The following is a 27,116-nucleotide window of genomic DNA, read 5'->3' as shown; positions in this document are numbered from 1 at the left end:
AACTGGTACAGGAGTAGAGCACATGACCATATTTGGGGCAAGTGCACATCGTATAAACAGGCTAATGAATTATTCATATAACACACTTCCTGCTTTTACTTTCTATTTTTTGCCAGCTTGACTTATCAGTAGTTTATACCATTGTTCTCATCTTGTCAAACTGTCCCCTTTAAATTTTGTGAAAGAAATCTCACCCAAAGGGCCTAACAAGTCATTCTTCAAAAACCTTCAATTTTACCTTGCCTGGACATTGGCTCAGTGGTAGTGCAGTCTTGATCAATTTCTAGTGCTGACAAATCAATGAAACTGGTCATGGGAATGTTTTAAATTACAACAGTGACCACATGCTTTAAAGTTTTTTTAATTAGTTTCATCATCACACCATCTTATTACAGGCCAAAAAATCATGTTTGCATTGAAGTACGTTCTCATAATTAACTAAATATCCTGCATGCACATCTTAATCGTGTTTTCAGCTTCAGTACAGAACAGTAATTAATTTCCAAATCACAAATTTTTACAACTTTTAGATGTTTTTACATAATTATGACATTCAACTGCTATGATTTAGGCATAGTGCTATGATTCTGACCATCCGATTTAGGCTTTTTCCTCCTAGATATACAATTAAGTCAGATCTGCTTGTAGCTACATCTAGCAGTTGGCACAAAGGGTTAAGGCTGTGAGCTGTAGATCCTGTGATACAGGGTTTGATTCCCTAAAGCTTAAGTTGCTTGCTGTGTGACTCTGAACTCTCAACTAACTAGGCAACAGGGAATTTGAGCTAGGCTCATCAATGGTCCCCTGGAATGCAAGCCTAATGACTACCTATGAACAAACTTTATTAAATACATTAAAGTGTATACAAAGATTCACTACTATTACTAACTATATAGGGACTGGTGTATAAAGAGTTTCTACTGTGAAAAATAGGAAAGTGATCCTCTGCTATGATTTTTAAAGGCCAGTGTTATGATTTTTTATGTTTAGACATTTAGAGGTATGGTGAGTATCCATGCACATTTCTGCATAACTGAATGATAGGTCAGAAATTAATCTGTAAAATGGTTTGAGTGTTTTTTTTATTCAAATTTAACATTCTCTGGACAACTGTACACTTCCAGTAGAATGACTAAAGTTCTTATTGCCATTGCTGGACAAAGTGCCACTGCTGTCACTGGTAGTGACATTACTGTTTGCCGTATGCTCAGGGAAGAGTTTTAAAAAAGGAGCGCTGTCTTGTTAAACAATGCTTTGCATTTCTCAGCTTTATTCTTGAGCCTTTCATGTCCCATACAAAGTAACACTGTAGATTAAACAAGACGAATACTTATTTTTCTTCCACTCTTCACTAAAATGGTCTGACCTTTCTTCAAAGAGCATTTACTGGTCTTTTTCTGAAAAATCTGCATTTTTACCTTGCCTTTTTGCTCAAATTCTCCAATTTTTTTTATTTTGCCTCAGTCACAAATCTTGGCTCACTTACTGAATGTTACTTTATTTATTTATTTATTTATTTATTTATTTATTTATTGACATTTATTGACTGGGAAAGTCCACTGGGTTTAAAAGCCCATTTTCGGTGGAGGCCTAGTGAGAAAAGCTCCACTGTTAAAACAAGCAAGCAGATATAGCATACAAATACAGCAAACAAAAATATGGCACTCAGAAAAAATTGCAAGTAGAATATTACCAACAAAATTTTATACGGTTAACATACAAGCCTTTGTTAAATGCCCCACAATTATAGCAAATAATTACAATAAGTCCAAAATATAGAAAAGGCAGGTGCATAGTTGAAATAGTTGCATATGTAGCTTGTTGGTGCAATGAGATTTGGGGTTACGGGGGTTTAGATGGTATTTCACATGTACATTGTGGATTTTGTAAAAAGTAGCTTTTTAGTGCAGTTTTAAAGGAATTTAGGGAGTCCAGTTGTGTGATAGATGTGGGGAGGCTATTTTATAGGAGTACAGGGTTTGTCCTGCTCTCTTATTGGGTTTAGCTATCTTTAGAAGGGTTCTCTCTGAGGAGTGGAGGGATCGAGTAAGGGTATGTATGCTTAAGCTGGATGTGAGAGCAGGCAGCTAGTGGGTTGGAAAATTCGTTTATGGGCAGTTGTAAGATGAGTAAACTGGAGATAGTGGTGAAATTCTAACAAGGACAGGTTTGAGATAGCACTGCAGTGGTGTGAGCGGTTAGACTGGTTAGAGGTAAATGTTGTTATTTTGTAGTAGCATTGTTGTAGCTTATTACTGAGGGATGCATGGAGGTTGTTGAAAATGGGGCTCCCATACATAAGGGATGGAATAAGGAAAGTGCTTGATAGGTTTATCTTGGTTTGTATATCGAGGTATAGTTTATGACGGTATATTGTGCCCAATTTGAAATGGGTTTACTGCATTGAGTATATGTTGTTCAAAGGAGAGTTTGTTGTCTATGGTAATTCCTAGAAGCTTTGCGTATTGTACCTGTTGAATTTCTGTTCTGTTGAGGGAGAAGATCCTAAAATTGGTAGCGGGGGGTTTTGACGAGAATAATAACAGTTTCGTTTTTTTGGGGTTGATCATTAGTTGGACGTTGTTTAGCCAGGTTTCTATGGAGGAGAAGGCATCTTGGGTTATTTTTTGGAGGTTAGTGAGATTATTGGAGGATGAGATGACAGCTGAATCATCAGCATATTGAATTAATATGCTTTGTTGGGAGGCTCTATTTAAATCATTAATGAATATTTTGAAGAGAAGTGTTCCTAAAATGGATCCTTGTGGGACACCTGTGTTGTTTGCTAGGTAATCTGATTGTTGGTTTTGCCATCTAACTGACTGCTGTCTATCATTTAGGTAAGAGGAAAACCAGGTTATTACACTTAGAGAGCATCCAAGATTCTCTAAGTGTTGCAACAGCTTAGGGTGTGATACTGTGTCGAAAGCTTTTGATAGGACCAGCAGGAGTACTGAAGTGGATAGGCCAGCATCAAGAGCTTTATTCACTGTATCAGTAAAGGATAGTAAAGCTGTAGTACTATGACCAGGGCAGAAACCGTGCTGGGTGGTAGATAGGAGGTTGTTGTTGATGAGGTGGTTTAGGAATTGGGTTTGAATACATTTTTCCAGGATTTTTGATAGTGGGGAGAGAATAGAGATTGGCCGGTAGTTTGAAAGAGCTAGAGCATTGCCTACTTTGTGGAGTGGGGTTATGATGGATTTTTTCCATAGTTGGGGCACATATGATTCAGTAACAGAATGATTGATAAGAATGCTAATAGGATAAGTTATAGCTCTGGTTGCTAGTTGTAGGTATTCTGATGGTAAGTTACCAGCTGAGAGTGAGCAGGGTTTTAATTTGGTTAGTAATTTTTTGTTTACATTCATACGTGAATACTAAGATGCTGATGTGACACCTTTGGTAATACATATGGAACTTCTATAACCTCTATGTTTACTTTTTATTTGTTGCTTCCATGAAATGCCTGGGATCTTTGCAGTCCCTATGGATTTCCTTACAGCAGCCAGAAAACTTTCAACCCCTAAGGCAAACACTTCAAAACCAAATGTCTTGGTCACAGGCGACTCCATAGTGAGACACACAGATGTTCCTCTCACTGGGCTGGACAAGGAGAAGGTCACGGACAGCTGCCTGTCAGGTGCCAGGATCCATCAGATCATGCACTCAAGTCTTTCAACAACAAGTATCATTATGTTGAAGTGAATGACTTGAGATGTACCTCACTGGACTACATGAAGAGAGACATGACTGAGCTCTCAGATTACTTGTCCCAGGCAGGTATGTCCCTAGCCCTAAGCAGCATTCTACCTTCACCCAGGTGATGCCTCAATGTCAACAAAAATGATTGACTGCAACAATTGGCTTAGCTTCTGGTATTACTCCAGGGGGGGATCCAGTATCTGTCAGTCTGGGAAGATATGGTCAACAGATCACACTGCTTTTCCAGAGATCGTCTTCACCTGTCACCTCGTGGCTTTCAGTTACTGGCAAAGGTACTTGCCTCTCCCATAGTGCCTTTTTTAGGCAATGTCATAACAACAAAATTCCTGATGTAAAAAAATCTACTAGAGACAAACTCAAAGTTATGCTGCTTAATGCTAGGAGTCTAAATTGGAAACTCTACTCACTGGAAGCACTCCTTATCTTGAAAGATGCTGATGTCTGTGCAGTCACAGAGACATGGTTGAAGGTCACAGAGAGTGCCCTGGCCATGCAAGGCTACAATGCCTTCCACACGTTCAGATCTCAAAACAAACGTGAAAGAACCAAAGGCAGAGGTGTAACCGTCTTCATTAAAAACAAATACACCTCAAGACTGGTCAAACAGGACAACTCCCTAGAGCTACTCCAAGTCCAACTAATTGTAGGTAAAACTCCCTTCCATATCATTGTTAGCTGTAGGTCCCCAACCATAAACTACGAGAACCACTCTGCCTAACTGGACCTACTAGAGTCACTCACTATACAGCCAAACACCTTGGTCATGGGGGATTTCATCTATCCTTCCATTGACTGGGAGTCATATATGAGCACAAACACTCTCACCCTAAATTTCCTGGACTTTCTTAGTACTTAGTGCTCTGGAACAGATAGTCTGCACCCCACAAGGGCTTGAATGTCCTAGTCTTAGTACTCACCAGCATAGGGCGTCCCTGTACTACCCCCTGTGTGTTGCCCTCCCTGGTAAGGTCTGATCATAAATCAGTCTGGTTCGAAGTAACAATCATACCTGACCCCTCCTCAAGAGCAAAACGGATGAAAAATTTCTCCAAAGCAAACTTTACCCTCCTAAGTTATAACATAAATAGTTTCAACCCCCCTGCTACTACTGACAGCAATAACTCCTATACAGAGGTGTACACACCTATACAAATGTATAGACTTGGCTGTACCTTAACAGATCAAAACAAGGTCCTCACAAAAAAACAAGCCATCCTGGTGGATGTCAAGCATAAATAGGTTGTACGACAAAAGGAAGAAACTAATGTCTAAGAACAAGAGAGAACTGACTCAGCAGAGGAAGGACACCCTCCGCAGCTTGAACAAGCAAATTAGATATCTTGTAAAGTCTTCTAAAGCCAATTATGAAGCTAAACTAGCATCACTAGCTTACGATAATCACAAGGCATTCTTTAGCTACATCAGAAATCTAAAATGGAAGGCCCAGCTTTGTCCCGAACTAGTAGTGGATGGTATCCCTCATACTGACCATGAGGACATCACCAACCTGCTAGCAGACAGATTTGGTGCAAACTTCACCCCCCCAGTTCCCACCAGACATACCCCAAATTATACCTGTCACCAGTCCTCTACCTAGTATCTCCAAAGAGCAAGTCATAACAGCACACTCCATGGTCAAAAACACAGTCCCTATGTGATCAGATAACATCCCAGGCTACCTACTAAACAGGACCTAGCATAACCACTTGGCACTCTCTTCAATCACAGTCTAAGTACAGGCTTTGTCCCAGCAGAGTGGAAAACAGCAACAGTAATTCCCTTGCACAAAGGGGGTCCATCAACCAACCCTGGGAACTCTGTAGACCCATACGCCTAACCAGCCTTATCTGCAAGGCCATGGACAGAATCATCATGGATCTTATCAACAAAGATAAAGGTGACCTTCAAACTCTTGACTTGACCCAATTTGGCGTCATTAAGGGTAGATCATGCTTATTAAACCTGGCGGACTTCTTTGAGAATGTCACCAAAGCCCTGGAAGGCAAAACAGTACATACAGCCTATCTTGACTTAGCCAAGGCTTTTGACACAATTCCCTACTGAGACATCATTGAGAAACTCACCTAGCTGGGAATTAACCCATATGTCACTAAATGGGTAGCCAACTGGCTCAACGACAGAACACATACAGTCAAAGTTGGGGATTCCACGTCTACCAGCAGACCAGTTACCATTGGTGTACCACAAGGATTTGTGCTGGGCCCCCTACTGTTTGGAATCTATTTCTCAGAAGTCCAGGTAAAAATAGATGGCCTGTGGCTTACCAAGTTTACCGATGACTGCAAACTGGGTGCAATCATTGAGTCCCCCAACAATCCTGACATACTGCAAAAAGGGCTTACACAGACAAATGATTGGTGACAAAGCCATGGAGTTAAACTAAATGTAAAAAAAATGTGTTATCATCTCTTTCGGCAAAGGCGAAGTCCCTGCAAATTGCAATATTAACAGTGCCCCCATTAGCTCAAACCCTGTGGTGGGAGATTTAAGAGAACAGCTTAATAGAAGCCTTAACTTCGATCAACATGTGTCCACAGTGGTAAGGAAAGCCTTCTACGTTGCACATCTCATAAGTAAGGGCACTGCATCCACAGTTAAGGATGTTATAACTACCCTGTACTCATCCCTCATCAGACCACTAATAGAGTACAACACTCCCTTCTGTATATGCCTCACTAGACACCTGCAGCAGCTGGAGAGACATAGGAGGTTTCTCAGAAAGAAAATTCAAGGCCTTCAACACAAGACCTACATGAAACAGATTGAAGACTCTGTCACTATACTCTGTATCTTATAGGCTGCTGAGTGCCAACGTGTGTCTGGCCTACAGAGCAGTCTCAGACCCTGCCCTAATGGAAATGCTGGACCTCCGCAAGTCAAATGGGACAACATTTATTTACTCTAGGGATCTTAACCTAGCCTGCAACATTTGCAGGACATACTGGAGAGACAGATATGTCTCCCAGAGATTGCCACTCCTCTGGAACAAACTCCCAGTTCACGTACAACAGAGCTCCTCAATGACCCTATTTAAGTGCAACTTAAACAACTGGAAGGGAGACCCTAAATTTACCCTGGGGGTTTCACCCATGTCCCTATTGGATAAGGGCAGTCGGTGCTGATCACAGACTCGCACTGCAAATATAGACCATACAACTTGGTCAATAAGGCTATGCTTATAAAGGCCCTAGGGCCAGATAACTAGGTAAAAGACTTTGCTGACATGTGACTTAGCCAGCTGTCTCTCTACTTTCAATCCCAGATTGTGGATGGGCCAGGCACAGAATAAGAGATTTGGACTGTCAGCATTTGCCATCTAAATAGGGATGGTTCACCCAAATCAGGACATTAAGAGAGACCATACTGCACTCTAATTGAGAGGTAAATTTGATATCTCATATCAGACTGAGTAGCTGCATAGAAACAAAGATCAGTAGATATATTGAACATGTAAAAAGGTCATATTTTTGCTAATAAATTGCAGAACTAATACAAGTTGTTTTCCTTCAAATTATTACCTCTTCAGTAATGAGAGTGATACAGATTATTGTGTTTTTTAAAGTACTTGCCTGGGTTTTAGTTCAATGTACGATCCTGCCCATTGAAAATATCCACTGTGTCTTCTTCTTCCCGATGCCACACTTACACCATCTGTAAATGCATTAGCTCAGTGTACTGTAAAACTACTACCACTTATATTGGTGTGAGGATGCCAGTGAGAAAGATGAAAGAGTAACAGAGGATGCTTCATACAGCTGCATTATTTAAGAAAAAAGTTTTTTATAGTGCTGTTATATCAAAGCACTATACCATGTTAGTGTAATTGGCTATTTTTTATTTTCCTTATAGAGGGTTCAAGTTTAGTCACTTTGGTTTCATTGTTTTTACCAAATATAGTCCTCCCCTAACTATGAGTGAAATATGAGTTACCCTCTCTCTATCATTGTATAATACTTAAATAAATTCTGTTGTGACACTTTTTTAATAATTAAAATGCTTGATTACAGCTGGTACTGACTAATAAAAGTTAGTACACAATTATATGAAAGTTGGATCTAATTAACCTCTTTAAGGGTTGCTTAATGTCCTGAATCATCAGATAGTTAGCAGTACCTGCATTTACACTGCATTAAATGTAAAGTTCTCTGGATATTTATTATCGGCATTCTGTTTATTATCAGCATCCTGTGTAGACAACCAGTTTACAAATAATAATAACTAAAAAAAGAAAGAATAGTGAGTACTTTGAATAGGGTGGCCTAATGGTTAAGGTGTTTGCTTTACAAACACAAGGTGCAGGGTTCAAGTCTCCCAAGGGATAATTGGCTAGGCTTAAAATGGCTCGCAAGGGCAGTTAGCCTAGTACTAATCTATGAATAGTGATAATGCAAATGATGATGATGAATGCCATACTAAACATGACTAACAAGAGGTACTACATTCAAAACCATATGTTCAAAATGAAACTCTTTACAGTCTTAAGATCTGGAAATCCAACACATATGTTCCGTATGACTTCCCAGTGAGGTGCAATTTGTTTGTTCTTTGTGAGATATGGGCAATGAACACTTATTTACTTTAGCTAAAATATCAGTACTAAATCTTACTTAGGCTTTCACCCTAAATTGAAATGTGCTGTTTCATTAAGGCCAAAAATCGAGGAATGCACTTCCAGATAGGCTCTGGCTCCCTGTGACCCTGAACTGGATAAAGCTAACAATAAGAAAATGAATGAAAAATTGAATTAAATCAGTTTCACCATTTTTTGTACAGAAACAGAACATCACATGTAGCGGAGCTAGTAAATCACAATTATACTGTAAACATTTGTGTTTTATAGGAGCATTATAAAAATATATTTATATGTATGTTTATATGTATGTGAACATGCAAATTGTATTAGCATATATATTCATGTATGCATGTGTATGTATAAACACCTATACTCTTCTTTTAAATTATTTTTATTTTCATTAAAATTAAATGTAGAGTTTAAATCAGAAGATATCAAAAACAAGAAAAACAAATAAAACATTTTGGGGAAAGCTTAGAATAACCCCCCCCCCCCCATGCTCTTACTGCAAATGTAGAAGATCAGTTCAATTTTTCTAACAGTCATAAAATTACTTCACCAGTCCTGTAGAAAAAAATCTGTAAAACTGGCTGAATACAATGACTTAGAGTAAATGTTTCAGAAATAAAGAAGTAATAAAGCTCTGCTTAAAGTAAAATACAATTATCATAAGTATATATACATTTTTAATGGTAGAGGTAAATCAACTGTCTGTAAGCACCATCCATGAAGTTTTGGGTATTGCCACAACATGCGATACCAGGAACCCCTTGTACTACAGCCATGAGAACATTTTTCATCATTTACCTGTCTATGACATCATGTCTGGAACCCAATAAGCCAAGTAGAAGATTTTCTGATATATTATTCAGTGGTGAGGAAATTTAAAATAGATTTTGTATGAAATCCATGTAGATTGTTTTCAGACAGGTCAAGCCAGTGTATGGGCTCCTGTTTTCGCTTCTATAATTTTAAATTCTATTAAATCAGATCATGGCATAGTCCTAATTCAATCCAGAGCTTACCTAAACAATCCTGTCTTGGTTTGTGATTGACTATGCAGTAGCCTAGCAAGAAAAGTTTTTAATTTGAATTTATACTTTATTGTTTTCCAGTTTTCACTGTAGGAGAGAAGGGATAGCTTGTAGACAATAAGATTTAATTTGATTTATATTTTGTTGCTATACCTTTAATTTTCACTACTTGTTGTTAGAAGAGAATAGGTTTTAAACAAGCAAACTCTAACCATCCTAAGCGGCTTAGTCAGCTATAAATTCACAAAAACTGCAGACAGGACAATCCAGAGCTTATCTATACAATCCTGTCTTCGTTTGTGATTTATTGATCTTTACTGTTAAAAACAGGTGCAACTGCAAGCAACACAGAGTAAAGGAATTCCAGCTTTTGTGTGACTTTCAGACTTCTACGTTCAGAGCAACAACTTTGGTGCTGCGGTAGCGTTGTCGCCTCACAGTAAGACGCTGTCCGGTTCGATTCTCAGCTAGAGTGTCTTCTGCGTGGAGATATGCATGAATGGGCGTACCTTCGTTGAAGGCTGTGCGTCAGGCCTGGCAAGCCGGTACGTAAAAATCAACTGCCAATTATTAGCGGACCGAAGTTCCGCTGTGGCAACCCCTAACTGGGAAAAGCCGAAAGAAACAACAAACATTCAGAGCAACAACTTTACTGTACTTAATTTAATATTTACTTGCATATTGTTTCTGTGATTTTTCTCATGGAAGTTTATTTAAATCTCTTTGAATTTTATGGTCACTGATTTTCATTATTCTTTTAGAATTCTTTCTTCATTTGCAGCTGAATGTGGATTCCTTAAATGAATATGCCATTAACATTTGATAAGGCTCAAGCATCTTGTATAGTGTACTAAATGTTTTGCATATTCAAAGGTAACACCTGATAACACTAGTGATCTGTGTTCCTCATATAAAATAGGGTGATTTGCTTACCATTATTAGTAGTAAATCTAGACTTACTGATGATGATTGCACTTGTGCAATTAACATGACTTAGAGAACTATTGTTATATATATTAACAACTAGACTTGCGATATAATTAATGGGAGGCAAAGAGCAAATAAAACACATTTTGGAAAGGAAGTGTCTTTTGCCTGTAAATATCACTCAGTCCCTATTGAACAAGATAATCCACTGACAACTTTTAAATTCTGGATACAAGTATTCAGCAAACTGAGGATTCAGAGTCTATAGAAGAAAATAAAAAAGAAAGAAAGGAAGAAGTTCACAACAACAGTGAAGAAAAAGAAACTGATACATGTCTGTGAAGTAAACAGAATGCATACAAAACAGGACAATGCTTAGTCGTGTAGCATACAGAAACAGAATGCATACAAAACAGGACAATGCTTAGTCGTGTAGCATACAGAAACAGAATGCATACAAAACAGGACAATGCTTAGTCGTGTAGCATACAGAAACAGAATGCATACAAAACAGGACAATGCTTAGTCGTGTAGCATACAGAAACAGAATGCATACAAAACAGGACAATGCTTAGTCGTGTAGCATACAGATTACAGGGAATGATAACATTTTTTATCAGAAAATCAACAGTCTACAGAAAAGGCATGATTTTTCCAAAAGAGAAGGCAGAAAAAAGAGGCAAGGGGCGGGTGAAAAGGAAGAAATCAAAATTAAACATGGAAGGATCAAAGAATATTACTGTAAGGAAAAAGACAGATGTTGATAACATAACTCAAGCTGTGGATGTACAAAGTCAGTTGGATGAGAACTGCATGCTTGGAAATGCAATAAGCAATGAAAACAAAAGGATTAATAAGACTAATGGTGATGACGATCATTCTTTTGTAACAACTGATAGAGCAGATATTATTGAATTAGAAGCCAAAGAGTCTTCAGATCTGGTCAGAAAAGATATTCTTATGGTTAGAGATTCACTTATTAGAAGAAATGATACCTACATTTGCAGAGAAGATAATGAACATTAAATAGTGTTATACTAGCCAGGAGCAAAAATAGAGGATATGAGAAGGGCCTTAAAATGCCTTAATGTAAGTAAAGGATCAGTTTTCATTCATGTTGGTACAAATTATCTCATCCACAAGGACTCTCTTAACCGTTAATAGGGAACTTACAGCCCTCTAAGATAGCATAGCTTGTACAGGTGTCAGGATGTATTTTTCACAAATCACATCTAGAAAGTAGAGTCAGGTCACTGTGAATGAAAATTTTTTTTGGTAAATAACTACATGAAAAAAGTCCAGTTTTAAAAAATGTAAATGTGCAGAGCATTCCAGCCTAATTTTGGGCACACTTGTTCAGGCAAGATGTCATGCACTTGTCAAGATCAGGGAAGAGACTTTTTGCAGCAGATATTTTGCAATATTTGACAAACACAAGTTAGGATTTTTGCCAAGTTGAAAATTTAACAGTTCACAGATAGCAACATTTGATGCATCTCTGGTGGTTGTTAATGCTAGGGGCATTAATATTATACATATATTTTATTGAAACATTTGTTACACTCCTTTAAGACTGATGTTATTGTTTGTGAAACATGGTTAAAGAGTAATATCTGGAAACCAGTTTTGTTAGGGTATAAATGTTTTTACTGTAATAGACATTCTAACAAAAATACAGGTAAAGGTGTTATTTATTTATTTATTTATTTATTGCTTTTGTTAACCGGGAAAGTCCACTGAGCCTGGAAAGAGCCCGTTTTCAGTGGAGGCCTGGGGATAAAAGCTCCACAGTGATTACATACAAAGAAATATTAATACACGTTACAATAGGGATTAAAGATAGTTATGAAACCTGTACTTATTACATGTTCAGTGGTAACACTAATACTATAGATCATGTAACTGTGACAATAAAGGCAACCCTGGAACACATAACAATTGTTGGAGTGTATAGACCACCAAAGTCAAGTGCTGATGACCTAGAAGAATTCATATATTTTTTGCATGAAACACAGGAGGGAAGAATAATTGTGGCTGTGGACTTAAATTTACCAGAAACAGACTGGCATAACATTGATTCAACAGCATTAACAAAGAAATGATTCATAACATATGTTCAGGAACAACAAATGCTTCAGACTGTAAAAAAACCTACCAGAGAATGGAACATACTAGACATCATTTATGTTCCTAAAGAAAGTACTGTTACTCCATGCCAAATTTTACCACTGTTGATGTGCAGTGATCATGGGGTTATAAAGGTTAATTTGTATTTAGCTAATTCTGCCAAACTGAAGTCTACACCAGTGCACCAGAGATTAATAACAGATTATATGGAAGCAAAACAGTCATTATGTAAAACTAATTGGAGTGATGTGTACAGTGGAAAAACTGTAGAAGGAATGTAGAAAGTTTTGAAAGAGAAATTGTTTCAATGCAAAAACATCAAAAAATGTTTAACATCAGGATCTAGGCACCCAAACATCAGGAGGATATATTTCCATAAGAGCAAGATACTTGATTAAGGTGAGAGACAAAAAATATAAGAAATGGAAAAGAAATCTAACTACAACTTCAAAAACTGAAATAAATAAGCTGGACAGACAAATTAAACATAGTGTGAGATAAGATCAAGAAAAATGTAATACAATTTCTATAAAGATATTGATTATAATAGGAAAACATTTTATAGATATATAAGATGCGGAAAGAATAATAGGAAACCATTTTATAGCTATATAAGATGTGGAAAGAATAAAGGCATACAAATTGATAAACTGTGTAGATCCTAACATTTATTCTCAGACACAACAAATTATAGATATATTTACAAAAACTTATTCAAAGCAGTTTGGCTCCACAAAGGGGGTGATAAATTGTCCTAGTGACATCCAGGTAACCTCAGATAGTGAAATCGAATTAGACTATACTGAATAAGAACAACTCAGACTAGATCCAAACATAGCACAGGGAGGAGACAGAATTAGTAATAATGACCTGAGAACACATCATCAAAAACTTACAGTACCATTCAGGGGTCCGAATGGAGAGATAAGTCAGCAAGCAAAGGGGAGTAGTACTGCTGAAATTGAATTTCATCCTGAAGTCTTAGTGAGTACCTTTATAAGGTGGACCCTGTTTTTCACAAAATCTCACCAAGACGACACTGATATATAGACTGTATTTTATATAGCATATATCATGGACGGAAGTAGGTTAAAAATTAATAAAGATAGTTGGGTGCATAAGACCCAGGATAAAAAAGTGCCCAATCCTGGTAGGTGCACTGGTGCCAGGAATGAAAAAAAAATGACAGTGTAGAATCCTCAAAATATGGAAACATTCCTACAATGGGGCTAGGCCAGACCCAGGGGGAGGATGGCCCCCCTATTGTAGAAAGAAATAGCAGTCCACAAAAATCACAAAAACTGATAGGCCAAAGAAGACCCATAAAGACAAGAGAGTGGACTATTGAGGATAAGAAAGAAACTATGTATTGTTACTATTATGCAAAAAGTCCCTAATTTCAAAATATACAAAATGATTAAGAGAAAAATTAGATGAAAGAAAAATACTTCCACAAGAAAACTGTCAAAAGCCTCAAATAAAAATGTGTGTTCATTAATACAACAGATTTGTGAAAAATATTATATAGACCAAGAAACTTTGATCTGTTTGGAAAAAGAAGCATCTGAGGAAGTGCAAAAATATAAACAACAAAACCTACAGATTTGTGAAAAGTATAAAAAAGAAATATGGACATGGGAAAGAAAAAGTGATTTAATATGGTGCAATATTTATGCAAAGTTGAAAGCCAAATTAATCAATGAAAAAAAGTAACCCAAAAGATATTCAAAAAGAAATATAAGCAAAGGCATCCAGATATGAAAACTTTTACATAAAGAAAATAATATCACAAAGAGGGAATGTAGAAAAGAAGATCAGTAAAGTAGAAGTTAAAAAAATAGAAGAAGTTGTGGAGTGCCTACGAAGTGAAGAATTTAGTGTAGAAGGTCTAACATCACAACATGATGGAATGAGTCCCCAAAGTAAGGAGAAACAGGAAGAACTGGAGATATCTGAAGAAATATGGACATGGGAAAGAAAAAGAGATTTAATATGATGAAATATTTATGCAAAGGAGAAAGCAAAACTAAGCAGTACAAAAGGAGCAGAACCAAAGATATTTGAAGAGAAATACAGGCAAAGGAATCCTGACATGGAAAACTTTACAATACAAAAATAAGAAGACAAAAAGGAAAAGTAGAAAAGGAGATTAGTAATGGAGAAGTTAAAGAAATAGAAACTAAGGTTATGGAGTATCTGTAAAGTGAAGGATTCAGTGTAGAAAATCTAACTCACAAAGCACCACAGCAGGATAGAGCAATAGACATCCACATTAAGGAGAAACCAGTGGAACAAGAAGCAGCCGGTCAGTTGCCATATGAAGATATTTTGGAGCCTTCCATAGGAAATCAGTATAAACATTCACTTGAAGCTGGACAGCAAGGGAAGAAACAAGAAACTGTGGCAACTCTGGAGCAGTCAATGCTGAGGAGTGATAGGCCAGTGACTCCCTGTATGACTGATCAATGGATGACATAGGATAAAATTGAGGAGAATGTGTCACAGGAAGATGCTACAGACGTTTTTACAGGATGTCCACAGAAAATGGAGAACAGAAATGTGCCCTCAGTTTAGAAGAAAATGAGCTAAAAGAAGAGCTGCTTGATTTAATACAGATAAATATACATATCAAGATCAATGAAAGAATTAGACTGAAGAAGATCAATAAAACCCTAAAAGTCAAAAGTTTGACAAAACAAATGAACACAATAATTAGGACTGTCCATAGAGATCCATACAATATAACAGAAGTAAACAGGATATATTACTGTGCAACTAAATTAATAACAGATAAAATTCTACCACAAGAACACAGGGTAGTAAGGGAAAGGATAGTGAGAAATCAAATACCATCATGGAAGTATCAAACAAAGAAAACTATAAAGCAGTTAAGACTAGAAGTGTCATGTTAGAGGAGGGTAGAAGAGGGAACAGATCAACAAACATACTCAGACAGACAGATGTGATAAAAGCAATGCGCAGTATTATAATGGATCAGGATCTGTCATGCACTATCACAAATAATAAACTAAAAATATCAGCACACGCAGAAAAACTGAGAAGATACACAGATAAATACAAAGGAAAAGTACAAAATAAGCAGTTTATTGATGTCCCCAAAAACCTTTATAGAGAATTGGGAAACATGGTAAAAGGAATTGAAAGACCATGCAAAAAAGAAGAAATAGATACATTTTGGAGAATATTTATGAAGATCCTGTGGAACATAGCAAAGATGCTAAATGGATAGAAGAAGTAAAAGAAAGTATAAGAAGTTCAAAGGTACAGGACATGAAATGGAATGAAGTAACAGCCAGAGAGACTGAAACAAAGTTAAGAAAAGCCTCTAGATGGAAATCACCAGGCCCAGACGCAATACTTAACTTCTGGTTAAAAGTATTAACATCTTTGCACGAAGATTTAGCCATGAGTCAGAACTATTTATATGCGCACCCTGAACAGACACCAACCTGGCTAACAACAGAAAAAACAATGCTCCTACTTAAGAGTGAACCTGCAAGCTACACTAAAAATTATAGACCAATAACTTGCCTTCCAACCACATATAAACTATACACTGGAAGTGATGCCAACAGAGTTTATAGCTATTTAGAAGAAAACTCAGTCATGGCTATAGAACAAAAGGGCAATAAAAGAAAGTCATATAGAACAAAGGATCATCTGTTGATAAAGTCATCATGGAGAATTGTAAAAAGAGGAAGAATCTAAGTATGGCATGGACTGACTACAAAAAAATTATTTGATAGTATCCTACATTCATCGATAAAAGAGTGCCTCAAAATGTATAAGATACATCCTACACTGATCAACTACACTACAGTGACCATGAAACAGTGGCAGACCAAATTGCAATTAAGACATGATAAAGAACAAATTATTATTCCATGGATAAAAATCCAAAGGGGGATATTCCAGGGTGATTTCCTGTCACCTCTGCTATTCTGTCTTGCCCTTAACCCTTTAAGCTGTCTACTTAACAGATTTTGCCATGGCTATAATTTGGCTCCTAGAAAACAACAAAGTATAAACACCTCTCATCTTCTCTTTGTTGATGATTTAAAATTGTATAGTTCATCACATGAGGAGCTGAAAGCACAACTGCAAGTAGTTAAAATGTTTTCAGATGATATGAAAATGTCATTTGGTCTTGATAAATGTACAAAAGCAACCTTTAAAGCAGATAAACTGCAGCACCAAGAAAACATCAGTTTGGGACAAGAATGAGATATAAAAGAACTTGAGCAAGAGAGAGTGTACAAATATTTGGGAACTGATGAAGAATCAAAAATAAAACATGGACAAATGTGAATAAAACTTAGTAAGGAATATTTTAGAAAACTTAAATTAATCTTGAAAACAGCATTGACATCTAGGAACAAAATTCAAGCTATAAACAAATTTGCCCTTCCTGTTCTAACGTACAGTTTTGGAGTGACTGACTGACACCAAAACATGTTGGATAGATTTACAGGAAAACAAGAAGAATGCTTCATGCTCATCAAATGATTTATAAAAATCCGTGCATAAGATTATATATTCCCCGTTCTGAAGGCGGAATGGGCCTCCTTGAAAATGATACATGTATAGATCTGCAACTGTGGGACTGCACACACATATCTGATGACCTCACAAAACCCAAACATAGTCAGCGTCAAGCAGAAATGGAAATCAATCCTGAAGTAGCTAAAAGTCAGGTGACAGCTGCATGTGCCAAAAACAAAAGAAAGAATATAACACGAAGGATCAGATGAGAAGGCAATAAATGTGGAAACTGCATAAATATAGTTGCAAGTATAGAAAACTTCAGGAAGAACCTCATGTTGATCAGGATTGAATGCAGGAATTGTTAAGGAGAGGGGAATTCAAACCAAAAGATGAAAGATTAATAATGGTGACCCAAGACAGTGTACTACATATATGTTGGTTTACAAAGTCCATTGAACATGAGGGAAAAACAGATAAATGTAGGTTTTGTAAAACATAATTGGAAACAGTTGTACGCCTCGTTGCTGGTTGTGCCATACTAATGGCAGAAGGATTCTATACTGAAAGGTACAATAATGTGGCAAGACTGCTGCACTGGGGATTGTACAAACATTATGGTATTGAAGTGGCTGAAAAACACTGGAAACATGAACCATAAAGTGTCATAGAAAATTATGAAGTCTACATCACATGGAATCATCCATTACCAACAGTTCAAAAGATAGATGCAAGAAAACCAGATATAGTAGTCAATGAAAAGAAGACAAAAGTAGCATTGATCATTGAAATTGCTACACCCAGTGACTACAGTGTCTTGCATACAGAAAGACACAAAGTCATAAAATATCAAAATTTGCAGACAGAAATGAGAGCAATGTGGAAGAAAGATACCCAGACAATAGCTCTCGGATTCAGCTAAACTAGAAACTAAGAGGTCTAAAAAGTCTAAATAAGCCAAATAAAGCCAATTATGAGGTCATGATAGGCTCTCAGGCTAAGGAAAATCACAAGGTCTTCTTTAGCTATGTCTGGAACCTTAAAGGTAATTCTCAGCAGTGTGCAGAATTGGTGGTAAATGGCACAACCTTCACTGACCATAGCAAATCTACTGGCTGACAAATTTAGCTCTAACTTCACCCCCACTTCCTCCTGTGAAATCCCTTTTAGTATATCCCTCCCCTAACTATCAACACGGAGCAGGTCCTGGAGATGCTCACTAAGGCCAGAAACACTGCTTCCATGGGCCCAACAATATCCCTGGTTGCCTCCTAAATAATCTAAACATGACCTAGAAGGATCACTTGAAGCACTCTTCAAAACAGGTTAAATGCCAGGTGAATAAAGGGCCAAAATGGTTCTCTCTCTTGATAAGGGTGGACCATCAACTGACCCTGAGAACTATAGACCAATTAGTCTGACAAGTCTAATATGCAAAGTCATGAAATGAATTATCATGGAAATGATCAACAAGGACACTGGCAACCTACAGACAATGGACCCATCCCAGTCTGGCTTTGTTAATGAAAGATCTTGCTTACTTACCTTGTAGACTTCTTTGAGTGGATCACCATTACTATGGATGAGGGGAAAATGGAGCATACCACCTACCTTGAACTGGCTAAGGTGCTCAATACAATACCCCACTCATGTATTGTTGACAAACTCTCACAACTAGGCAAACTAGGCATAAATCCCTACATAACTCTCTGGATTGATAGCTAGCTCACAGATAGGGCCCAAGAAGTCAAGATCGGTGAGATCACCTCCACCAAGAGACCGGTCACCAGTGAAGTACCCCAGGGCTCCGTGTTGGGTCCACTCCCGTTTGGCATCTACTTCTTGGAAAACCACAAAAGAAGCGGACGGAACTGCAACCAAGGCACACCAAAGCAAATACGAACTCCCAATGAGTTTTAAATAAAAAAGTCTGATTTAATAAACTAAGCGCTTTCGGAAGGTCCAGTGCCCTTCCTTCTTCAGAAATAACAGACAAACAAACGGATTCCATTTGTTTGTCTGTTATTTCTGAAGAAGGAAGGGCACGGGACCTTCCGAAAGTGCTTAGTTTATTAAATCAGACTTTTTTATTTAAAACTCATTGGGAGTTCGTATTTGCTTTGGTGTGCCTTGGTTGCAGTTCCGTCCGCTTCTTTTGTGGTTCTCCAGTTTGTTTCAGTCTTTTTGGTGCGACATCTACTTCTTGGAAGTCAAGGCAACAGGGCAGAATACCCAAACTCAAAAGTGATTTCCTAAAGACTGAAGTCACTAAAGTCTCCTTTAAAAACAGGTAGAAAAATAAAAGTCCATAATGAGTCATTGACAGTCTAAGGAATAACTATACTTAGCACTTCCAGAGGGGAAACAACCATTCTGGTGGTTGCAGAATCCACTAAACATGTTCTAAAATGCAAGATGGAGATCAAGTCCATAAGCTCAGTGTAGTCAATAAAATCAAACTCCTCCATGCTTAAGTTGTCATTGGCTCATTCAAATGCAAACCCAACAGGAGGCACAGAAAGTATTTCATCCCAGACAACAACAGTCTTGCCTGCAAAAAAATGAGCCTCTCTCTCTCACACTCATTGGATGTAGTACCATCTATTTGGACAGACAGGCTAGATTATATAGCTTCTGGACCATAAGAGGAAGCATGACATGTCATAGCACTGACCTCCTGTAACAGAATTATGTCTTTTTAGGGACCTCTGACTAGTTCAAACAATAATAATTGTCAACTGCCTAATTTTGTCCTTTAACCAGTGCAGGTATCTCTGCCCTTCTCCATGAAGAGAGCGAAGCTCAAGGCTGAACCACAGTTAATGCTGACACACCAATGCAGGAACTACAGGCAGTGGAACAAAATAAATAAGTATATCTTTCCTTTTTCCATCCAGTCTCAATGTTTAACACACCAAAATGATAAAGCAACCAAAACATATATAAAAATCTATAACAGTTTCTCTCTTACTTTCAGCGGTGGAATATTACTCTCAGGGCAAATTTGTATTATTTGTACTAAAATATCCCAGCTTCCTTCCATCTGTATTCATGACAGTACTACAGACCATATTTCAATTCTCCTCAGACAAAATGAAAGCTGGATAATTCCATATTAATGTATTTATTTTTTCCTTACATTTAAGTCATCTATCTCATTTTTTTGATTACCTCGAACATATGCATACTTTAATTTATCCTTTTGAATGTCTATCACATTCTGTAAAGTGTTTTCTTTCATAACCTGTCTCCTAGTCATTCATAGTGCTTCATTCCTACTTCATTCATATACCCCTATGACTAAACAGGCAAACATCACTTGTTACAATGCCCCAGAATGCTCTTCACCTTAACACCACCCTTTTCCTGCCATTTGATCTTATATACTTCATCTTGCAACCCATCAAATAATCTTTTAATTCCTATACTTAAAATTCACTAGGTCTTACAACTATCCCTACAGACATCATTATGCACATTCTTAATGATCAATTTGCTAAGACAGTTTAATTTCCACATTTGAAGTTCACTCATTCCTTTTCTGTCCATCTTTACATATGTCATGCCATGTATTCTCGTCACTTTTTATTCCAGCATGTTATGTGCCCCTTCTTGACCATGTTCCTCTTCTCCATCTCCCATCAGCATCTCAACAGGAAGAAATGAAGTACAGATTCCTTCTCCCAGTCCATGATGCACAACACTGAGGTAAACATCAAGATCCACCATTTTTTGTCACAAACCTTACACATTATCCAAAAGGCCAAACAAGTCTTTAACTCATTTGTTTCATCTGATTACCGAGTACTTCCACTGTCTGCCACTCATGTTCCATAAATTTAAAAGCCCCGCTGATATTTTTCCTAACATAACATTAAGCCTTAGATTATTATTTACCTAAAGACAGACTTTCCACTCAGTATTAAAACTACTTAACCTGTTACATTAAATTGCATTTGTCTAAAGGGCAGCTCTTCATTTTCAGTCATTTTCAGTTTCAGCTTCCATTCGGATGGCACAGTGGTGCAGCGGTAGCAATGTCACCTCACAGCCAGAGGTTCTCTGGTTTGATTCTCAGCTGGGGTGCTTTCTGTGTAGAGTCTGCATGTCCTCCCTGTGTTTGTGAGGGTTTTCTCCCACATTAGAAAGACATGCATCTGGAGCATTTCTCCCTGGGCCTCTTCTGAAAATTGGCTTTGTCCAAGATGGACTTTCTTGGTTAAAAAATTGGCTTTGTCCAAGTCGGACTGTCCCAGTTAACAAATGTTAAATAAATACAATTCAGCACTGAAAGCATTAATCTTGGCTAATCACAATAACGTCAGCAAATTAGTATTTGTTAAAATCTGTCCTTCCATCTTTGAATAATACAATAATTCTAATAATTAGCAATGATCCTTTTTGTTTTATAATTCCAAGTAATCTGTTCTTTTTCAGTTTCTATTTCAAGCACAATGTCTAAGTTTCACCATGTGCAAATATAATCTGTGATCAAGACAAGATTAACAAATCAACTATAACATTAAAATAAATGTCTCGGTAATGGTTCATATTTACAAAATGCTCTCTTCTCTTCTTCTAATACATATTTTTCAAAATAAGTCAATATGTTAACCTTCATATTGTGACTTATCTCTACATACACAAGGTTAAGCTTCCCAGAGTTCTGTTATAACATAGTTTTAAAATAAGGGAAGCACAAAAATCATTATTTCGTTTTTTGGGAGCATGTCCTTTAACTAATATTAACTCATCTATAGATTTTTTTTGCATATGACTAAACCCTATCACAAGGAAACCTTGTTCAAAGTAGGATAAGAAATCAACCAGATAAAAAAACACACGTTTATGATACACACAATAAAAACAAAGATTAAGCAAATTGCCTACATCCAATGGAGATGTTATGAACTTTCTGTCATATTTATTGCTTATTTATTTTCTTAAGAAGACCTTAAAAAAAATTTTCAGCTAGACAGTGTTGGCTCACCTATCGGGGGGGGGGGGGTAGCCTTATCGTATTGGGGGCACTTTCTTAAGTGGGCAAAATGAAGAAGAGGCAGCGATAGCTCATCTGCAGTAGATGCTTATGGACTGCAATTAAGTCACTGTATGCCATTCAGAGAAATGAGGGATAAGATAAAGGGGAAAACCTACCCTACCATCAAAAAAGTGCCACATCAGGATCTATCCATCTCTTCTTTGCTTTGCTGTGACGTTTGAGGAGGGGCACTGAGATATAATCGGCAGTGAACTTGAAACCAAAGAAAATCAATACCAAACGAGAGTTCAGAAATGGTCCAAGAATTAAAACAACCTGAAAAAAATAAAATGAGTGCTTTCATCTCATACAAGAGACTTCATCAGAATCGTATAGCAAGTGGTGGACAGCAGTACATGCTTCATAAATGTATGCCAATACTATTTGTGGTCACAGCCGAAGCACTTAGTGTGTGGTGATTTAACTGTGATAAATTGCTTTTACATTAGCAAATAAAGGTTGCTATAGTTTCAGAAGAAAATAGTTTTTTTAGGCTTCAACTTTGAGAAAAGGGCACTAGTTCAGGGATCTGCACAGTGTGTCTGATGACTTAACTATGATTCTATGACATCTGTTGTGACCTTAAGCTTGTACTCCGCTTTACATTTTCTAATGGTATATGCAAGATCCTTGCTAGCATGTTTCAGAGTTGTCCTGAGATAACTGGATATGGATTTCATACAACTTTTCAGTATTTTTGTTATACAGTTTATTAAAATAGTAGTTCCACTGGAGAGTTTATTCCTAAGATTACCATCATATTTAGAGCAGATGGATGCTTTTCTGCACAGTTTTAGGTGCTGGCAAACATTTGATGTGAATGTGACAGGCCACTTAGTTTTGTCTATTTGCCAGGCAGTGTTGGACATTTTGCATAACTCTTCTACAAGCTAAAGTAGGTTTGTTTGCCCAGGTGAAGTCTCTAAAGGTGGTCTCATTTGGTGGTGGGTGGTATCCCTAAGCCTGACAGAGAAAATGACTGTCTTGTGGTCAACTTTAACCAGGAGTGAAGTGTTGTGAGGTGGAATACAAGCAGGGACTAGGTTGGCAAGGACCAGGTCAAAGATATTAGAACCTCTTGTAGGTAGTTTTACAATTTGCTCCAGTGCATTGGTATTAACAGTCTGGAAAACATTGAGCATATCCATTGTTAGACGTGTAAGTGTGCCAATTAATATTTAGGCAATTGATGTCCCCCCTAGCAAGAAGGCATTTGGTTTGATATTTAATCCCACAGTGATGTCAAGGTAATTTTCAAAACATCTGTGGGAAATTGATGGGGATCTGTAGCTAGCAATGAAAATGCCTTTCATAAATAAATGAAATTCTAGTACATCTAGTTGCAGAAAATAAATAATTTTAAGTGTATGCCATAATGCATAGGGAATATATATGTTGATGCCCAAGATGGAAGGTATGGGGCCCAAAAAAACGAGTAAAAATGTGTCTATTTGTATAACTGACACTATAAACAATAGTCAATATATTTATAATGTACAACTTACATACACAAATCACTGACAGTTTTCTCAAGTATTACCTAAGTTTTCAGTTGATATATTGGAATAGTTTACGTCATGCAGTTTGTGCAATATTTAATTTAAATATGTAAACACTGGATATCTTCGTAATGACTAACAAACATTGAACAATGTTTTGTATGCAGGGTGTTCTACATGAACAGTGGTAGTGTATTTCTCTATCACCAACCATGGCATTTCATATGATTCCTCTCCATAACATGCAACTCACTCTAGTACGAAAATGTGAAATATACTTATCAAGTAACATATAATGGTAAATATTTTAATTTCACTGCATCCTTCACAACCAATCTTACTGCAGTTTTATTTCTCACATCCTAACCTTTCTCATGTCATATAGCATTATTCAGGAAGAAATTTGATTAAGAAAGCCAAGTCCATGCAATGTCATAATAGTATAAGAAGTTGCTAGTATCACATTGAAATACACCAAAAAGGTACTAAAGACAGTAATGAAGTGAAATTTAATTTCTAGAATTGTACAATTTGTTAAGGAATGCTCATAGACCTCCTCCTCCTGGGACCAACAGGAGAAAAGGTAGTAATGATAGGGAGGATTTACTAGAAGTCAAATTTGCTGTTTTCCCCTCTGGCTTTATACAGTCAGCTTATTCCACATACCTGAGAATATCCGATTGGAGTATGGTGCAGCTCTCATTTCCTACTCAAGTAAATACAGAGGATATATTCTCTATCACTGAAATGCTGCTGGAGATGCTGGGCACTGTGCTTACTGTTCAGCAATGTACAGGTATGGAAAACCAAATATACCTTGGAAATCTTACTAAGATTACTGGGTATCCCTATTCCAGAAGAGGTGCCTTAATGATATGTACGATACCGGAAGGACATCTATTGCAAAGCAGTGGAAGCTGAGGCCTCACCCTCACAATGGAGGCAGCTGTCAGCTAAGCCTTACTATATGGAAACCTCAAGCACCTTTGTGGCTGGAAAGCTATCTACATATACTATACTATGGGAAGAAGTGGAAGTATTATTAGGAATCAAAAACAGAATCAAAGGCAAATCTCTGCAGTGGCTTTCTGGATAAATGGTAGTGTGCTACACAGGAGGGCTTCTCCTGGGACACAGTATCACTGTAGCTGTGTAATATATTCATATGTTCATAGATGTATACTAGGCTAATGACCATTGGTGCCTTTATAAGCCTAGCCAAGCAACCCAATTGTATCCCCCATGTTTATGTGCCTTAGAAATGATTTTAAGAGCTATATGTAAGCTAGGGTAAGATTTACAGGCTGCCTTTTTCCATTAGAGACATAGGTGCTAGATCTGGGGTTTGCGTCCAATTTCCCATCCACTAGTCCAGCCTTCTGTTGAATATGGTTAGGGAAGAGGTCTGATTCAATGGATGGGAAGCCTGATCCAAGGAAGGAGAATTCTCTGAGACACAAACCTGTCCCTCCAATGTGTCCTATTTATGTCACAAGCAAAGTCTAAACCTCTAGATTAAGTAATTCTGATGCTGTTCATTTTGCAGATATGCAAAAGGTCCATCAGAGTGAGATGCAAGTATGCCCTGTATGCCAGGTATAGCTTGCCTTTTAGTACTCTGTAGGAGAGAGAGTATACAGATAGGGCACTGAGATGATCTGGACAGGACATGTTACTTGTCCCCAGTATTCTTTTTGTGAAGAACTTCTGTGGACGTTCCAGTTGTTGCGCATGCCTGGTCAGGTACATACTGAAGGGGATGTTGCACTCGATGATGGGCCTGATGAGGGCCAAATACAGTGGAACAATGACTTTCTTGGACCAAGATGCTAAGCCCTTGCATATAGGTTGAGCAACATAGAATGATTTCCTTACTATTCAGACATATGTTGGTCAAAAGCCAAGTTAATATTTACACACATACCCAAATCCCTGACTACTGGTTCTACTCATAGGGGTGTATTATCAATGAGGTAAGTTCACAGGATGGCTGACTTCCAAAAGGGTACTGTAATGCATTTCTTGGCATTAAGTTTTAACCCATGGCTTTGGCACCAGTCTTTTGTCTGTGTTAGTCCTTCCTGTAAGATGTTAGTGTCTTGGGGGTATTCTATGACTGCTTCTAGTTTGCAATAATGTTAACTTTGTCAGCCAAAGCCCTTGACATCTGAGAAGTAGATGCCAAGAAGGAGAGAAGCCAGCACCAAGCCCTGAGGGACTTTGCTAGTAACCAGCCTCTTTATGGAGGTGGTCTCCCAAATCCTAACTTCCTGGGTCCTATCCGAGAGCCATCTGGCTATCTAGCACATAACATATGGATTTATGCATATATCTGTGAGTTTGTTTACAATTCCAGGGTGGGGTATTGTACAAAAGTCTTAGCTAGGTAATGGTAGGCAGTATGCACCATTTTGTCCTCATCCACTGCCTTGGAGACCGATTCAAAGAAGTCCAGTCCACCAAGCTGAGTAGGCATGATCCACCCATGACTAAATGAAACTGGGTTGGATGTGGTGTTTGAAGTTTTTTCTATGCCCTTATTAATCATTTCCATGATAACTGTTTCCATGACTTTGCATATGAGACTAGTCAGACTTATGGGCCTGTAGTTCCCAGGGTCTGTTGATGGCATGCCTCTATACAGAGGGATGACCATTACAGTTCTCCATTCATGTGGCATAAAGCCTGCCTAGAGGCTTTGGTTAAATAGTGACTCCAATGTTCCCAATAGGTCATGTTTCAGGCTATTTAGAGGGCTCCTGGGATGTTATCGGGGCCCAATGATGCAGTATTTTTGGTCTTAGAGAATGTATCTAGGACCTGCTCCTGGCTGATAGTTGGGGGGGGTCATTTGATGGTATTTCCTGGGGGGAGGCCAGAGAAGAGAGGGGTTAAAATTGGAGATGAAGTTGTCAGTCAGCAGATTTTCTACATCTTCTGGCTCTATGTAGATGGCTCCCTTTACACTCAGTCCTGCACACTGCTGTGTGCTGTTTGAGGATTTAGACATAGCTAAAGAAAGTTTTATGGCTGTCCTTTGCCTTGGAGGCTATCTTTGTTTGTTTAGATTGATGAGAGTGTTTTTATCATGCTAGGAGCAGCACTTCCTAATCTTGGCTATGACTTTTTTTTCTTTAGTTGTAGATCCTGTTTACGTATGGGTTCCACCAGGGTGGTTTGTTTTTTAAGTTAGTGCTGTGCTTATTTCTGTTGGTCACAGTTGTCTCTATGCATTTATTAACATGATTGTACAGGGTTTATGTGAACAATTTTACATAGGCAGCTGTGTTCTCAGGGTTTGGAGGTGGAAGCCTGAAATTTTGACAGAGTATCACTCACTCAGTAGAAGGAAGTTTGTACCTAAATGTTAGCTGGGGTCATAGAATTGATTTTTATTATGTAGGAGACTGCTTTGTGGTATGATTTTACCACAGAGGACACTACACTACACTAGCATTCTCCCATATTTGTGAGTACCAGTGTGGGGTTTGGCATAATGGTTATGGCGTTTACCTTACAAACAAGAGGCATAGTGGTTGATTCTCACCAAGGGAATTTTGCTAGGCTTAAAATGGCCCACAAGGGCAGCTAGCCTAGTACTTACACATGAATCATACTCTTCTATATGCCTCACCTATCTTTACCAACCTAAAGAAAACAGACTT

General features: G+C 37.7%; 1 protein-coding gene across 2 annotated transcripts in view; it reads right to left on the bottom strand.

Moving 5' to 3' along the window:
- COLEC11 (collectin subfamily member 11) overlaps window positions 1–27,116 on the bottom strand; it is a 436,183-nt gene that overhangs the window by 282,958 nt on the left and 126,109 nt on the right. The gene's annotated exons all lie outside the window — the stretch shown is intronic.

The sequence above is a fragment of the Protopterus annectens genome, chromosome 1.part0, assembly GCF_019279795.1.
Source record: "Protopterus annectens isolate FY-2018-M chromosome 1.part0, PAN1.0, whole genome shotgun sequence".
Taxonomy (NCBI): Eukaryota; Metazoa; Chordata; order Ceratodontiformes; family Protopteridae; genus Protopterus; species Protopterus annectens.
Note: the sequence above shows the minus strand (reverse complement) of the source record. Positions and strands in the feature narration are given on the sequence as shown.